The sequence below is a fragment of the Bubalus bubalis genome, chromosome 20, assembly GCF_019923935.1.
Source record: "Bubalus bubalis isolate 160015118507 breed Murrah chromosome 20, NDDB_SH_1, whole genome shotgun sequence".
Lineage (NCBI taxonomy): Eukaryota > Metazoa > Chordata > Mammalia > Artiodactyla > Bovidae > Bubalus > Bubalus bubalis.
Window position 1 is genome coordinate 33,595,946 of NC_059176.1, and position 17,767 is coordinate 33,613,712.

At 33.2% G+C, this 17,767-nt stretch overlaps 1 protein-coding gene across 9 annotated transcripts in view; it reads left to right on the forward strand.

The window, feature by feature from the left end:
- NOVA1 (NOVA alternative splicing regulator 1) overlaps positions 1–17,767 on the forward strand; it is a 170,833-nt gene that overhangs the window by 80,920 nt on the left and 72,146 nt on the right. The gene's annotated exons all lie outside the window — the stretch shown is intronic.

Sequence of the window (17,767 nt, forward strand, 5' to 3'; positions counted from 1 at the left end):
AGATTGGGATTAGGGGTTCAAATTGTAGGGGAACAGCTCCAGCATGATGCCCTGGCAACTGTGAATGTACAGACAGGCATGCCACGTTTTATTGTGCTTTGCAGATACTGCCTTTTTTTTAAAACAAATTGAAAGTTTGTAGCAAACTATATTGAGAAAGTCTGTTGGTGCGATTTTGCCAACACCATTTGCACACTTCCTGTCTCTGTATCACATTTTGGTAATTCTCGCAGTATTTCAAACTTTTACATTATTATTTTATTTATTATGGTAATCTGTGATAAGTGTCGTGTGTGATTTTTGATGTTACTATTGCAAAAACATTACAGCTAGCTGAAGACTTAGATGATGGTTACCATTTTCAGCAATGAAGTATTTTTTACTTAGAGTATGTGCATTTTTCTTTTAGATGTCATGCTATTGCATATAATTTTTACATGCACTAGGAAACCAAAAAATTAGTGACTTGCTTTATTGATATACTTGTTTTACTGCAGTGGTCTAGAACCAAATCTACAGTACCTCTGAGGTATGCTTGTTTACAAACTTGGCAGTTTTGAATCTACTTTTATTGCTAGCAAACTTAGAAGACAAATCTCTCTTTTTCTTTGCACATTTTTCAGCTTGTGACCTAAAATATTGATGCTGAACTATCTCAGATGCGCAGTAATTTTCAAATCCTATTCTTTGGAAAATTAGTATTTCTGACTACTTCTTTCAGAACTACTTTGGGACCAAATTTTGTTTAGTTGGTTTATTTTTTGATATGCATAAACTTTACCAAATATAACGTTAGACTTTAGAGTTCTGTACCAGAGAGCTCGAACATTAACTTTTGTCAGAGCACATTTGAAAGTGTCATTACAGGAAATTGTAAGCTGTCCATAATGGAATTATACAGTGTTTTAGCTGAAAGAATCAATAAACTTGGAGAGCCTTTCAGTTTTTCAGATAAGAAAATTCGTGGCCTGCTCCTGGTTGTGTATCTGATTATTTAGAGAGTAGGAATTAAATTAAGATCATACAAGTATTTGCATTAAATAGAGTCAGCTCTCTTTATTCATGGTTTCTTTATTTGCAGATTTGCTCACCCACTAAAGTCGTATTTGTAAGCCGAGTATCTGTACTCACTGGACTTTCATTACCGTTCAAAGACTTGGGTGGAGTGGTGAAAAATTTGGGTCACCTGGCACTCACATCCACAACCTGGTTCAGACAAGGCTATGTTGTGCTTTGTTTTAGCTCTCATACTCTAAGCTAGTGTACTTTCACAGTTTAGTGCCATACTTTTCACATTTTTGTGCATTTTGTTGATGATTTCATTGTTTGAAACAGCCTACAGGTGTAGTGCTGAAATGCTGCTTACATTGTCTTATATTCATAAGTACAGGAAGACTGTGATGTGCTTTACAGAGAAAATACAAATGATAGGTAGTCTTTATTCAGGAATGACATATAGGACCATTGGCCATGAGTTCAGTGTTAACGATTCAACAATATGTACTAAATAAGGTGTCCCTAAACAGAAACGCAGTGAAACCAAGTTAAATGTTCAAGATTGATGAAGATGTTCTGACCAGAGGCTCATAGGAACCTAAACCTGTATTTGCCCTGGGAGTTCTAATTCAGTGTTCATTAACTGAGTATCTCAAGTTACTGTGTAGACCGTGTGTGTGTGTGTGTGTGTGTGTGCGTCAGTTGCTCAGTCATGTCTGACTCTTTGTGACACCATGGACTGTAGCTCGCCAGGCTCCTCTGTCCATAGAATTCTTCAGGCAAGAATACTGGAGTATTCCAGTATTCTGGAATTCCCTTGTATAGAGGATCTTCCCAACCCAGGGATTGAACTCTGTTCTCCCGCACTGCAGGCAGATTCTTTACCGTCTGAGCCACAAGGGAAGTCCCTTGACCATATGGTGTAGACCATAACTGCAACAAATGCTGTGAATTGATTACCTGTATATATCAAGAGAAATTTTACCCATTCTTCCTCAATTCATGGATTATTTACTATAATTTTCTTTTTAAGATTCATGTTGATATTTGGCAGAAAACAAAACTCTGTAAAGCAGTTATCCTTCAATTAAAAAATAAAATCAAAGTTAAAAAAAAAGGTTTTACCAATGGGATATAAATTAAGAACAACATTTCTTAGTCTGTTACTTGTTTTAGAAAATAAGTTTTCCTATGGTATTTTCCTGCTAATTACCTGGTTCTCCTCTCAAGGTCACATAGCTTTTGTTTTTCCCAAAGGATGATTCTCTGACTGTAGTTTTTTACCAGTACCTTTCATTATTCACAAGGAATCCAGGGGGACAGGAATTGAGTCATGCAAATCCATTAGCATTACTAGGAAAACAACATATCAGGAAGACACATTTTATTGTAATTCATCATTTTAGGAGTTACTTACATGAAGCCTCATTCTCCAATTATTTGACCTTGCTTTCCCTCATACTTTTGCATACGTGTTAAGAGTCTATAATTTTTCTAAATCAAACTTGAATGACATCACTTATCTAGGAACTGATACACCAGATCCAAAATTTTGTGTATTTAAATTCAAAGACCTTTATAAACTGGCCCTATTTGACTTATACTTGGTCTCTCATATTTATTCTCTAATGCACATTATTTGCTACTACTGTGATCTCACTGCTCCTCCTCACTTGCTCTGTAGGCACTCACATCTGCTTTTGCTCATGCTGTCTCCTGATATCCTCCAGAATCTAACTTGGAATTTAGTTCACAAATTGTAATATGATTGCTTCATTTGTAAACATAACTGAAAAGTTCTTACCTGATTACTTCAGTATTGACAGTATCTTTAACTTTATAAAATTTTACAATTTATAGTTATGTTAGATGAAATATAGTATATTCTAAATACATATGTGTGTATACACATATGTATTTTATATTTATATATTTATTTGACTGAGCTGGGCCTTAATTGGGCTTCCCTGGTGGCTCAGACGGTAAAGAGTCTGCCTGCAATGCGGGAGACCTGAGTTCAATTCCTAGGTCGGGAAGATCCCCTGGAGAAGGAAATGGCAATCCACTCCCGCCCTCTTGCCTGGAAAATCCCATAGACGGAGGAGCCTGATAGGCTACAGTCCGTGGGGTCGCAGAGTCGGACAGAAGCACACAAGACCTTTAGTTGTGGCATGCAAACTTTTAGTTGTGGCATATGGAATCCAGTTCCCCAACCAGGGATTGAACCCGGGCCCCCTGCATTGGAAGTGTGGTGTCTAAACCACTGGACCACCAGGGAGGTCTCTCTAAATATATTTTTAAAATATTAATTTTACTTGAAACAACGAAATTCTGTAAAGCAGTTATCCTTCAGTTAAAAAATAAAGTGGCAAAAAAAATACTAATTTTACATGAAAAGACTTGAGTTCATCATGTAAAGTTAAAAGAAAGCACTATCCTACAGGGAGAAAATGTTTTCTTGTATGTTAGTTTATCCATTATAAAATTTTGATAAAAATTACTTCAGTATTGAATGTACTTTCATAAACAACTGCACAGACTATAGAATGTTTAATTTCAAACAAACTTGAAAAAGAATGTAATCTAGTACTTACAAATTGGAACTCTTAGCAATAATTCTTTATTTCCAAATGAAAGTTTTAAAATTTAATCTTTTATACCTATATGTTTATTCCAAACTAGGAAATATGGTGGTTTCAATTTATCACAAAAGTTGTAAAAGAGGTAGTTATTCATAAATGAGAACTCTCTAAAATAAGCTCACATCTGCTATCTAATATATAAAGATAGTGGAAATTCTTTTCTTTTAAAAGACTTTCACCATGATTATTGTAGTTTATAAGTCCACTTATTTATTCAAAATTTGGACAACCTAAAGAACTATAGAAAGGAAAACAAAAAGCCCCCATGATCCCAACGCAAATACTGGCAAAGTTTTAACTCTCTTCTTAATAAGAAGCTTTCTTTTTCTTCCTTTCTCTGTATAAACAATTGTGATTCTCATAGGAATTGATCATTTTTTCATTCACATGTCATAAGCTGTGTAATGTCAAACATTTTATTAATCACTGCTTGCTAAAAATTAGCTGGTCAGATAATTTTTCTTACAATGTTTGTAAACTCCTTCATCTATAAATACTTGCATCTGAATATTTCTTTGTATGGATTCCTAAGAGAGAGATTAGTTTGCAAATAATATGAAAAGTTAAAGCTCCTAACTTGTATTGCAAAATTGCTTTCTAAAAAGGTAAACCTTTAACTCTAAAGAGATACACCTAGAAGGTAGTATTTGGTATAAGCAGGAAATCCTTTTTTTTCTTTTGAAAATTGCTTTCTCAGTTTCATTTTGACAAGAATAATTTCAGTTCCCAGTTGTTTTTAATACCTTGTCACATACATGATTCTTTTATTTCCAAAATATGTTTCAAACCTTGTTTCTTCCGGGTGATCCATTTTTGCCTTTGGTGTGGTGGTGGAGAAATACTAAAATATTCTAATTATTATAGATTTAGAATTGGTAGTTTAATGTGCGTACTCATCTTGTCCTTTTTCAAAAATAAAAAATTATGTTTGATTTCCAAATGAGCACTGAAGTCAACTTTTCAACCTCTAATATCAACCCCTGTAGGAATTATTTTTTAATTTTTTGATTCAGTGTAATTGGGAATGAATTTAGTTTTCCTTTTAGGGATAACAATGAAGTATTATATGTTATAGTTTATCTTTCCCTGTAGATTCTAAGCTGATCATTGCTTATAGAAATTTATATTTGAAGAACTGTTTAACATGTTTAGCTTATTTCTAAAGTTTATTTTCAGTTAATACTTGTGAATTTGGAAATTAGATATTTAGATTTTAAAACTTTTAGAGTATATTTTCCAGTTAGGATGTGGAATTGCAAAGAAAAATCCAGTTACTCAATTTTTATCATAAAAATATTTAAAGAAAGCAATGTTTATTTTCCTCATTTTAGAAAATGTTATTAATGATTCTTAATATTTGATATGTAGGAAGCTAATAATTATTTATGATGATAGTATTAAGATTTTATAAATATCCACATGTATTTAAATGAATAGTATATAGGGATTAAATATTTTTTTCTTTTCACTATGACTGAAATGGTCCACTGAATAACATATTTTTTTCAGAAATAGAGTTAACATCATTACATAAAATTTTTCTTCATTTCAGAGCAAGCAATTTAAGGATATTTTATTACAAAATAACAGTATGATTTATTGTCCCTTTGAAATAAACTATTTGATATAAATCACAGTAATGAATTTATACCATGTTTATGATAAGAGTTTAAATTTGGGAGTACAGTTTACAGTTGACATTTCATTAGAAGTTAGAGTTTTTCAGTCCTGTTCCCAGCACAGATTTTGTGTACTTTTTTCAACAAATATTTCTTAAAAATTAAAAATGACATACTATCTATTTTGAAATTGAGGAACAGGAAACTGAGGAATTTGTCAGTGTCTTAGAGTTCAAAGGATATCCCTGTTGAGATGGACTAGTGATTTATATGCTACTATACTATTGTATCACATATGTAACCTATTTATGAGTACATTTTTAAAACATATGTTGTTTCTGAAGTCAGTGTTTCAGTTTTAGTTGGGAAGTGGCAAACAGTAAAATTGGTATTTATAACAAAATTAATTTAATTGTTAAATTATCTTAGCATTCCTAGGTACTTATTTCATTTGGTCTTTTCAGCTTAAAATTTTATGTTCTTTCAACTGTGTTATACTGCTTCCCTTAATTCTTACTTAGGTTATAGATAGGTAACGAGTGCTTATATGCCCTGGTACCTGAAATAAAACAATAAAACAGGACCTGCAAAAATTCCTGCTCCTATGAAGCTTACATTCTCATAGCCAAGAAAACTAAGAAACTAAATTACTAATGTTATTTCAACAGGAGAAGGAAGCATTGTATGTAGGCAGACCTGATCAAGAAAGACCTGTCTAAGGAGTGATACTTATGAAGAAATAAGCCATGCAAACATGGTGGGAGTTGGGGAAAGAGCATTCTAGCAGAGAGAGCTAGGGTATTTCTAGAAGGCAAATATGGCTGCAGCAAACAGAGCAAGGAATAGGTTTTAAGAGAGAAAGTCAGCAAAGTAGGCACTGGCCAGAACATGAAGGACATTGTAAAACACAGTAAAGAGTTTGGATTTTACTCTAAACGCACCAGAACTTTGACCATGAAAATGATCTTGTCTTCATTTTTTTCAAAACATAAACACAAATACAGCTAGATGTTGTGTTACATCACCAGGTACCCAGGTACATCACCAGGTACCCACTGAGAGAAAGTGATACTGTAGAACAGTGTAGAACAGTGGAATAGAAAAAGTTCTTCAGTAAAGAGACCAGGTATGAACCCAAACTTATCCAGTTTATTAATGACAAAGATGACTCTAGTACTGTTGTGAAAATATAATCTGGGTTAATTGAGTAGCCAAATGGGAAAAATTGCGTATCTTCACCCTTGGTCACACCATTGTGAAACAATAAATAACAGATTGCAGATACGAATATCAGTGGTAAGAAAATTATTAAAGTGTTGGGGAAAAAAACATAGAAGAATATCTTTATAAAGACCTTAAAGTAGGTTCAGTTCAGTTCAGTTGCTCAGTCGTGTCCGACTCTTTGCGACCCCATGAACCACAGCATGCCAGGCCTCCCTGTCCATCACCAACTCCCGGAGTTTACCCAAACCCATGTCCATTGAAACCCATGTCCACCGAGTTGGTGATGCCATCCAACCATCTCATCCTCCGTCGTCCCCTTCTCCTCCTGCCCTCAGTCTTTCCCAGCATCAGGGTCTTTTCAAATGAGTGTAAGGTGAGATGTAAGCTCTAAGCATAAAGGAAAAAATTATAAATTGAATCATTATTTAAGAACTCTCTTCATCAGACTCCATTAACAGAGTAAATAGGCCATAAAGTGAGCACATGTATTTGCTATACATGTATGTTTGTATACACACACACACACACGTGTGTGTGTGTGTGTGTGTGTGTGTGTGTGTGTTTGGAAAAGAAAGAAAGTGAAGTCGCTCAGTCGTGTCCGACTCTTTGCAACCCCATGGATTGTAGCCTACCAGGCTACTCCATCCATGGGATTTTCCAGGCAAAAGTACCAGAGTGGGTTGCCATTTCCTTCTCCAGGGGATCTTCCCGAACCAGGGATTGAACCCAGGTTTTCCGCATTGCAGGCAGACGCTTTACCATCTGAGCCACCAGGGAAGTTCCATATATACGTATATATATGTGTGTGTGTATATGTATATATCTGATAAGAACTTATATTCAGAATATGCAGTGTATGCTTTTAAGATCAATAGGGAAGTTACAGCCCAGTAAAACATGGGCCAAACAATGGAATAGGAATTTCACAAAGATGTGGCCAATGAATTCCTTAAAAAATGACAAATCCATTGGTTTTCAAGGAAGTGCCAATTAAAACCATAATATCATACCATTCTAAGCCCACTAGAATGACTAAAGTAAAAATGACTGACAGTCCATGAATGTAGATTAACTTTTTTTACACTGCTATAAAAAGTATAAATTGGTACAAAATGTTGGAAAATCATAGGGAGCACATCATCAAGCTGAATATACACTTCCCACGTGTGCTGTGCTTAGTTGCTCAGTCAGGTCCTACTCTTTGCGACCTGATGGACTGTAGCATGCCAGGCTCCTCACTCTTCCCATATGGGCTAGCAGTGCTACTCCTACAACATAACAGCAGAAATGAGAACCTGTATTCACCAAAACACATATACAAGGATGTTCACAGCAGCACTATTAGCAATAGACCCAACTGAAAAGCACTCGAACACTCATCAACACTAGAATGTAAAATAAATCAGTGCTAAACTCACAGAAGGCTTCCCAGGTGGTGCTAGTGGTAAAGAACCCACCTGCCAAAGCAGGAGACACAGGATGCTTGGATTCGATCCCTGGGTTGGGAAGATGCCCTGGAGGGGGGCATGGCAACCCACTCCAGTATTCTTGCCTGGGAAATCCCATGGAGAGAGGAGCCTGGTGAGCTACAATCCATAGGGTCATAGAGTCACACACGACTGAAGCAAGTTAGTATGCCCATACTTACACAATGGGAACAGGAATGAGTTAACCAACAAATAGAATGACTGAATCTTATAAATGTAATATTGAGACCAAAAAAAAAACAGTCATAAAAGAAAAAATGCTGTATAATTCTATATATATATCGCTTTAAGTAAACAGAACTAATCTCTGATATTAGAAGTCAGGATAGTACTTAGTCTTGGGGAGAGCAGGCAGTGCGGGAAGGGGGCACAGAGAGACTGCTTCTTTTAATGCTCTTATTCATGATCTGGGGCCTCACTACATGGATATCTTTGAAGATTTAACATATACTTCTGATTTTTTACTTTATGTACATCTGTGTGTGTGTGTGTGTGTATACACATATATATATCAGTAAGTGTTAAAAATAGCAAGTAATATAATTTGTTGAAACTTGTGAATGTGAGAAGGGAAATTTACAGCTTTTGTAAAATGTTTCAAGAAATGGCCATGATTTGTTTTTCTTTACAGATGAAGTGTTGCAGTAATTGTTATGGAAAAATAAATAATATATGTTTTTCCTTTTATCATTTATTCTTTATCATGCTTTTTAATAGAAAAAAGCTGCATATCTGGGAAGTCATATTTTTCTATAAATATAAAATAAAAATGATAGAAATATATGCAATATATACTGAAAACTAAATTTTATAGAGATTAATAACTCTGAAAGTTTGCCTGCAAATCTTTGAGCCTGGTCATTTGTTAGATAACTTACATGGGATCTCTGTTTCATTGAACAAATTATGAATAATAATTGAGTATGTATTTTGTGCCTGGCAAACTGAGTGCTTCTAACAATAAGAGAAAGTAAAGTTTATATTGTGTACTTAATCAATTTTGAGTGATGAACATATAATAAGAAAATTCTATAATCAGTGTGTCAAGATTTCTGGAGTAGCATCACCTGAGTTTAGTGATTTAAAACTGGACAGTTTTTCCTTTAAATATAAGCTTGGAGCAATCATACTGCATAATTCCTGGTAGCACTTCATAATCTACGTGAACTAGAACTTTAAGCAAAAGCCATGGAAACCGGCCAGTTTTCAAAAGTGGTAGACTTACCAAGAACATAAGGAATGAAATAAGAACTTCTCTAGAGATTATTTCCATAGCTTTAAGGTAACAAATATTGTCCATTTTTATTTTTATTGCCCATTTTTGAAATACTGTTTGAAAGTTTATAGAGACATTATAAAGACAAGTAGATAATTAGTAAGAAAAAAGAGGGAACATTGTTAGATATGAGTAGAAAGATTAGAAACATGAAAATAGTAATGAGATAGCATATTAATATAATTAAGGTAGAATGGTATAATAAGAAAATGAAAGAAAGACAATGTCAGGATGTAGATTTGCTTTTGAGGATGTGGGCAAATGTGATAGGGGAATGATACTTAAGGGAAATTTGGATAGTATTTAGTGTCCTTGTCCCAATTCATATTTATTTTTGTATAATAGATTTTTCTTTAGCCAAAGCTCTTAGAAATATTTAATTTAAACTGGTAAAAAAACAGTTTTTATGTAACAAGGACATACTAGTATAAAACCTGTTTATTCTTGTGGAAGCTTTGAGTTTGATTTGATATTCTTTGAGAGAAAAAGGCAAGGACAGGTGACACGAGAACTGCACACATTCCTTTATTCTTAAAGAAAGAATGAATCTTAAATATTACCTATTTTATAAATTGTTCAGTGGCTAAACTGTGTCGAACTCTTTGTGACCCCATGAACTGCAGCATGCCAGACTTACCTGTTTTTCACTATCCTCCAGATTTTGCTCAAACTCACGTCCATTGAGTTGGTGATGCCATCCAACCATCTTATCCTCTGTCATCCCCTTCTCCTCTTTGCCTCAATCTTTCCCAGCATCAGAGTCTATTCCATTGAGTTGACTCTTTGCATCAGGTGGCCACAGTATTGGAGCTTCAGCATCAGTCCTTCCAATTTTATAGTTTCAACTTTTAAAACATTTTAACTCCTTGATAGTGAAAGTGTTAGTCACTTAGTCATGTCCAAATCTCTGTGATGCCATGGATTTGTAGCACACCAGGCTCCTCTGTCCATGAGATTCTCTAGGCAAGAGTACTGGAGTTGGTTTCTATTCCCTTCTCGACCCAGGGATTGAACCTGAGTCTCCCACATTGCTAATGTTTGTATGTTGGAGAATTATATTCCTTTATTTAACCCAAATATTTTGTTGCAAATATATAAAACATTAATCTATGAGAATATATGTTTACCATCACTGTGAACATGACAGTCAGTTTTTCCTCATGGATATTATGCTTGAAAACTGTTTAATAGAGAATATATGAAGGTTTTATTTATTTTTTAAAATTGTCAAACCATAGGTGATGTGAGGGTCAGGTATGTACATTGTTGCCTATACTTAAACTCATGGCATGATATTTTTGCTCTAATATTTTGGTATTATATAATTGGATTAGGAGTTAATGTTTGATCCCAAGCCCATGAATTTTAAAATTTAAAAGTATTTTATTTAGGTATTTTAAAATAAATGATTGACAGTAATTATTTGCGAGCAGTCTTTTTACACACTAATTCTGTTTCAAATATTACATTAATAAATTTTTAGAATATTTTGGCTAAAAACAATGCAATAATATTATATTATCATTATTTTTACTAAGTAAAATTTATGAAAAGGAATTGAAAATTATAAAGTATTTTAAACAACATTGTGTTGTTTTATTTCACAAATAGCTTTTTGTGTTTTTTTAATTGTTCAGAAGCGCTGACATTTTCTTCTGGATTATTGCCATTTATACTTGCTGTTTCCATGATGACAGGCTTTCCCATGATGTGTCCAGAAAATCAGATTCCTACTTTAATATGTTAATAATTTTTTTAAAGTACTGCCAATTTGTTAGTTAATTATGTCCCTGCTTCATTTCAAATAATTAAATTTAGTGCCTATTGTAGCATTTAAGACTTTAAAATGCTACCTTATTTTTAGAAAATTAATTTGTGTAGTTTTTCTAAAAAATTGCTTAAATAAAATCTTGAAATTGAATATCCTTCATTAGACTTTACCAGGAGAAGTTTGAACCAGTTATGTTTTAAAACAAAAATGAAATTTCCTAGTTGCTAAACGTTAAATCACTATCCTAAAGAGCATCAGTGGATCGTTTTCTGTTGTTAAAATATAAAAGGCAAAGTGCAGCAAAGAATTATATAAACTTCCTAAAGTCCTTTATTGATTTTACAGATAAAAAGATTAGGCTTGCCTGTATCATTTAGCCTTTGTATACACTTTTGTAGATGTTGAAACCACTAAACATTACTGGCCAGTAGCCATTACGTTAAGTATCAGTCATTTTAAAAGTATCTTTTATACACTTGAAAATTAGATGTAGTAGATAAAAGTGACTTGAAAGGAGAAAATGTCAACTTTTTGTATCTAACGGAGATGATAACATTTTAAAACACACTTGTATATCTTCTGTGTAATATGTAAACTCAAAGTAGTGTATTGGATGCCTCTTCAAATAAAATCCACTTTTAAGAGCTACATACACATATTTTTCTGCATCATAAATCATAACATGTTTGGAAAAAGTAAAACCACAATTTTAAGAACTTTGGTATTATGTAAATTCTTTTGTTATTATGTCATATTCATTGTGTTCTTTCCAAAGCTCTTTATCATATTTAAAGCCTTTAGTATGGATATTAAGCAGTATGGTGAAGTTTGATTGTAATGTCTTTTATGCAGTTAATATTACATACTTTTAAACATTGGAAATTTGATAATTTAATTATTTCCTAATACATGCTATTTTACTTTAAAAAGTTGTATTATCTATGTAATATATACCATCTTTATAAACATTCATAATCCTTATATGCTATATTTCACAGTATACTAATCACCTGTATTTATTTTGCATGTCTAATAGTTATGGCAAATGAGTTATGGTGACAAACAAAATTTGCATTGATTTCAGCACCTCTTTCATGACTTCTGAGCAAAAATTAGTCATTTGCTATTGGAATAATCAACTAATTGTTGAATAGAAAAATTAGCTTTATTTAGGAAATCAGTACAAGTGATACTTTGGTTAAAGATTCTTAGAATTTATGCTAATGGCTGTGGATTATCTCATGAATTGTATGAAAAATACTTAATTCAAAATCTTTAATTTTTTTATTTATTAAAAGTATAGCTATATTTAGTTTGTAACTTTACATTTTCCATGCTCTTTCTGATATCCTAATTAATAGTGTCATTCATCCCTTCACAATCCTTTAAAGCAAAGGTTCTTAATCCCTGGTCTGTGAAAGATTAGATCTTTATTTCCCTAATTTCTCTCTGAAATTTAGGATTTCTGTCAATTATGAATATGAGCTGCAATCACAATATCATTAATGGATTGCATTATAATGACAGCATTATATTATAGCATATTATATATAATATATATATATACATATATAATATAGCATATTATAATGACAGCATTATAAGTGGAATAAATAGCCTCCTAGTGAGATAGATTTGAAGTAAAGTGCATGTTCAGATTTAAGCTTTGGTATGTTCTTTTTAAAAGTATCTTTACAGTATATAACAGTATTTCCCAGGACATAGTCTTTGGAACAGTTGTTGTTAGAACAGAATGAGATCTTTCAAGGAAAAGGTGTTCTACAGTTAATTAAGCAAGTTTGAAAAATGCTGGATTTATTTCATTTCACCATAATTCATGGTGTGCATTATTGAACTAAATTTTCAGATAGCCAGTAAACAATTCTGTATAATGATATTTATACCTTTGTTTCCTGTACTTAATAGTCAACTTGACTGTGAAATCTTCCCTCAGAAAAGGCTTTCTCCTCCTTCCTTCCTCCCCTCTTTTCCCTCTTCTTCACTCTCTTTTAAAAAAAAAAAAAAAAAAAAGCCTATCAGAATACTTGCGAAATTTACTTAAATGAATATCCCATCTATAAACTTGGGTTGACTGTATTAATATCTGGGCTTCCTTGGTGGCTCAGTGATAAAGAATCCATCTGCCAATGCAGAAAACACGAGTTCAATCCCTGGGCCAGGGAAGATCCCCTTGAAAAGGAAATGGCAGCCTGCTCCAGTATTCTTGGCTGGGAAATCCCATGGACAGAGAGCCTGCTGGGCTACAGTCCAGTGAAGTCCCAAAAGAGTTGGACATGACTTAGCAACTAAAGAGCAACACCATTAATATCTAAGAAGTACTTGAGGTGTAATCAGAATAGATGCATTATGTGTTTTAGTTACTGATTAAATTTCAGGTGACCAACAAAGTATACACATTGATATGGTTTTTCCCGAAGTATAATTTCCACTACTTCATCAGTCTTTAAAGTACCTCATTTTTTGAGGAATAAGTATTAATTTAGCATACTTTTCTGTACATCTGGGCAGCTTAGCTGTATGTATTGCCCAGAATCCTAGGTGTTAACCGTTTTGTTAGATAAAAAGAGATTCTAATGAGAAGTTTTCTTTATTCATTGATTTATTAATATTCAACAATATGATTTCAGCATCTCAGATATACCAGCCAGTGTACTAGATGCTAGTTTCATGGGACTTTGATCTTAGGGATGGTACTGTGAAGTTAATTAAATGAACATTCGCAGCTTAGCATGATTTTTTTTAGTTTTTTAATTCTGAAAATGGTATTTCCATGTATAGTATGTTTAATGAATTTTTGAATCAGTGATAACCAGCCTTTGTTCTATTCATAATTATATATTAATGTGAATTGCTATTTGAAATGATGTTCATTTTTAAAATGTTAGTGTATCAAAAGTGTCTACAGTCTTATTAAGTAAGTGTAAAATATAGCCCACATATATGAGGATTTTTTTCAGTAAATAAGTGCTATAGTACTATAGGATCCACAGTTGGCTGAATCCATGGATGTGATAGGGAGGACTGAGAGTCAAATTATATTCAAATTTTCGACTGTGTCGTGGGTCAGTGCCTCTGACCCCCATGGTGTTCAGATCAATTGTAAATCTATAATAACTGTGACAAATCATCTATTTTATATTTGAGTGAGCAGTAAGAAACAGGTTTTTAATGAAGTGCATTTAAAACCTTTATTTCCACATTTGCCATTAGTTTGTTGTTCATGTTAGGTAAATCAGTGAATCATTCCTGCATGCTGACTCTTGATTTAGATTTGTTTTCACTTTATTCTTAATCTGTACTGTTAAAATACTACCCACCTTCCACAATGTTTTTTAATTGCTTCCTGCCAAGTACATGGAAGCTTTATAAGAGAAAATGTGTCTTTAGTCTGATTTTTTAATTTTATTCTATCAGTTATTTCATTTTAATCTTAACTTTTGTTTACATATATCATTTCATAGTGTTAATGGAGAACCTTCAGAAGATTTTTTGTATCCAGAAAGTAGTCTGGAAACTGTGGATAATCTTATTATCTTTTATTGTTTAACTGTTCATCTTATTCTAAAAACAGCAACCAAGACTACTGAGGGAAGTTAACTAGATCATAAGTGGATTATGAGCTATTTGAGGGCAGAGGCCATTATGTACTTAGATTATATTTCTTTTCATGTGGTCCAGAGTAGGAAGTTAATAAAACAATATTCAATGAATCAAACATGAAACCAAAACAGTAGCTCTTTTTTCTGTTTTCAGTGATTTTCCCGCTTTCAGTGATTATTCCTAGAACTCCCAATTCTAACCATTTTATCTCTTTACCTATTTTCTTCTGGGTTTTCTGTCTGTCCCTGTTTCCTAAAGATTTAGCTTTCATCCTCTCCTCTTCTGTCTGTATCGTATGCTCTTACTAAAGACCTGCAGGTAGTACTAAAACCACTAGTACTAAAACTGTACTATCTTTAATCTTCACATCTAGAGAGTGTATCAGTTCACAGTACCCAAAAACTTCATTTCTCCATTTAAGTTCTCTCTTCTTTCTTATGCCTTATTCTGTCAGTAGCGTTACCATCATCCTCATCACGAAGATGTAGAACTTTGAGTTTAATTTTTAATTGTTTTTTTCCCATTGCTTATAATATCCAATTTTGACAATTTTATCTCTAAAATTATTTTGCATCTGTTCAATCTCATTGTTATTGTTTAGTCGCTCAGTTGTGTCTGTTTGTGACCCCATAGACCACAGTAGGCGAGGCTTCCCTGTCCTTCACCATGTCTCGAAGTTTGCTCGAACTCCTGTCCATTGAGTCGGTGATGCCATCCAACCATCTGGTCCTTTGTCAACCCCTTCTCCTCTTGCCTTCAATCTTTCCCAGCATCAGGGTCTTTTCCAGTGAGTTGGGTCTTTTCCGATGAGTCGACTCATCGCATCAGATGGCAGAGGTATTAGAGCTTCAGCTTCAGCATCAGTCTTTCCAATGGATATTCAGGATTGATCTCCTTTAGGATTGACTGCTTTGATCTCCTTGATGTCCAAGGGACTCTGAAGAGTCTTCTCCAACACTACAGTTTGAAAGCATCAATTCTTCAGCTCTCAGCCTTCTTTATGGTCCAGCTCTCACATCCATATGTGACTACCAGAAAAATCATAGCTTTGAGTATACAGACTTTGTCAGCCCAGTTCAATCTCATTAGAACTATAATTTTCATTGACTCTTACCTGAATTGTTGAATAATTTCTTAATCTCTCTATAAGCAGTCTCACTTCTCTCAGTGTATCTTATGCAAGTTTAACAATCACTGCTCCATTCTCCTGCTTAAATATTTGTTTTTGCATTGTCTACTACTAAATTCAGAATCTTTAATGTAGTATTTGAGACTCTCTGCCTATTATTCTCTAAAGACATATCAATGAGTATTGAGACTTACTCGATTTTTAAGATTCTGCCTAATTAAGTGCTATATTCTGTATGACACCTTTCTTGAGATATCCTATCCTTTGTCATCTTCTTTCAAGACAAACTACTGTGTTTATTTCATCATAGCTTCAAACACAATGCCTTAGACATAGTAAGTATTCAGTAAATATTTTTGGACATTTGAAAGAAAGAGAAAAATTTTCTCCATGGCATTGTTATAACAATTTGATACATTTTCCTTAAATAAAATTAGAACCACTTTTAAGTAAAATCATCATTATTATTTGTCACACATTCAATTTAATACTAGCTTTGCTCACTTTAATACCAGTTCCCAATTTATACTTTTCTAGATTGGCTTACTTTGCTAATCTAGAGAGCTTTTATATATTTAAACATGTATATGCCTATAACTCTTCCTCTTTTATTTTAAATTTTAAGATTCATTTTTTTTAAATTTAATATTATTATTAAAAAACCATCCAAGCCATTCCTTTCATTTGTTCATTAAATTCCATCCTTAGAATTTTCTCTATTTTGGGTATAATACACAAATCTGCCAGCAATGCAGGAAACCCAGGTTTAACCCCTGGGTTGGGAAGATCCCCTGAAGAAGAGAATGGCAACCCACTCCAGCATTCTTGCCTGGAGACTCCCATGGACAGAAAGAGCCTGGCAAACTACAGTCCATGGGGCCACCAAGAGTCGGACACAACTGAACAACTAAGTATGCACATACAAATGATTTTTAGTGACTGAATAGCCTATTAATCTTTTGCTGCCTTATAATTTTTATCATCTTTATGGCATTAATTCCATCATATTAAATGTATTTGTTTCCTTAAGTGTCCATAATTTATAATATTTATAGTGTGAAATATGCTTAATTATATATAGTAAACAGGTAAGGTAGAAATAAGTGGGTTTTTATGTGTGAGTTGATAAATTGTGTGTATTATAAGAAATTCTTGTTGATTGAATCTTCATGCTCATCAAACCCAAGTAGGATATAGAATTTTTCTGTTCTTAGATCAAATCATCAATTAGAGCCTTACTAACTATAAATTTTTTCAAATTGTTACAAGCATTAATGGAAACTGATGAATTTACCCCAAGTTCCTTTTATTCCTTTATAAGGTCCCTGGATTCAAGAACGTATTCACTCTCTGAGTGAACGAAAGAAAGAAAAGATTGCTTTTAAAAACTGCTTAGGAAAATTAAATATACTAAGTCCTCGAGCATTTCACTTGATGATCAATAGAAGTTAAAATACTACTTTTAGAAAAAAAAGGTTAATAAAAGTGTGATATTCATCTTTATGAGAGAAATGAAGAAATGACTTGTCTCTTTCAGTCAGTGCCATATTAGCTATTGACTAATTAGTGATTGATTACATTAATGTGAACAACGGCTATAACTGTGTTTACTGAAAAGCATATGCATTCCCAAATATAATACATAGTTCCACATGAGTAACAGAAAATGTTAATGAGCACTTACATTACTAGACTTTTCTTTCCTTCTCTTATTTGATGAACTCTTTTTTTGGTGAAAAGTTTGTCTTGTTTAGGACAGAATTTTATTCCTTTCAATAGCCTTATTCTTCAAAGGAATGGATTTTCATCACAGTGATTTTGTGTGGAATTTTTAAGGTATAAATTGGTAATCATTATAAAGTAGTACACATCTATGTTTTGGTTGTGTCTGGATTTTTCTAGTGTAGAAGTTATTAGCATGATGAACATATGGCTGGCTGTAGTATAATGGGAAAAACAGCAGAAAACATACTCTTACTGATCTGCTGCATGATTATTTAAA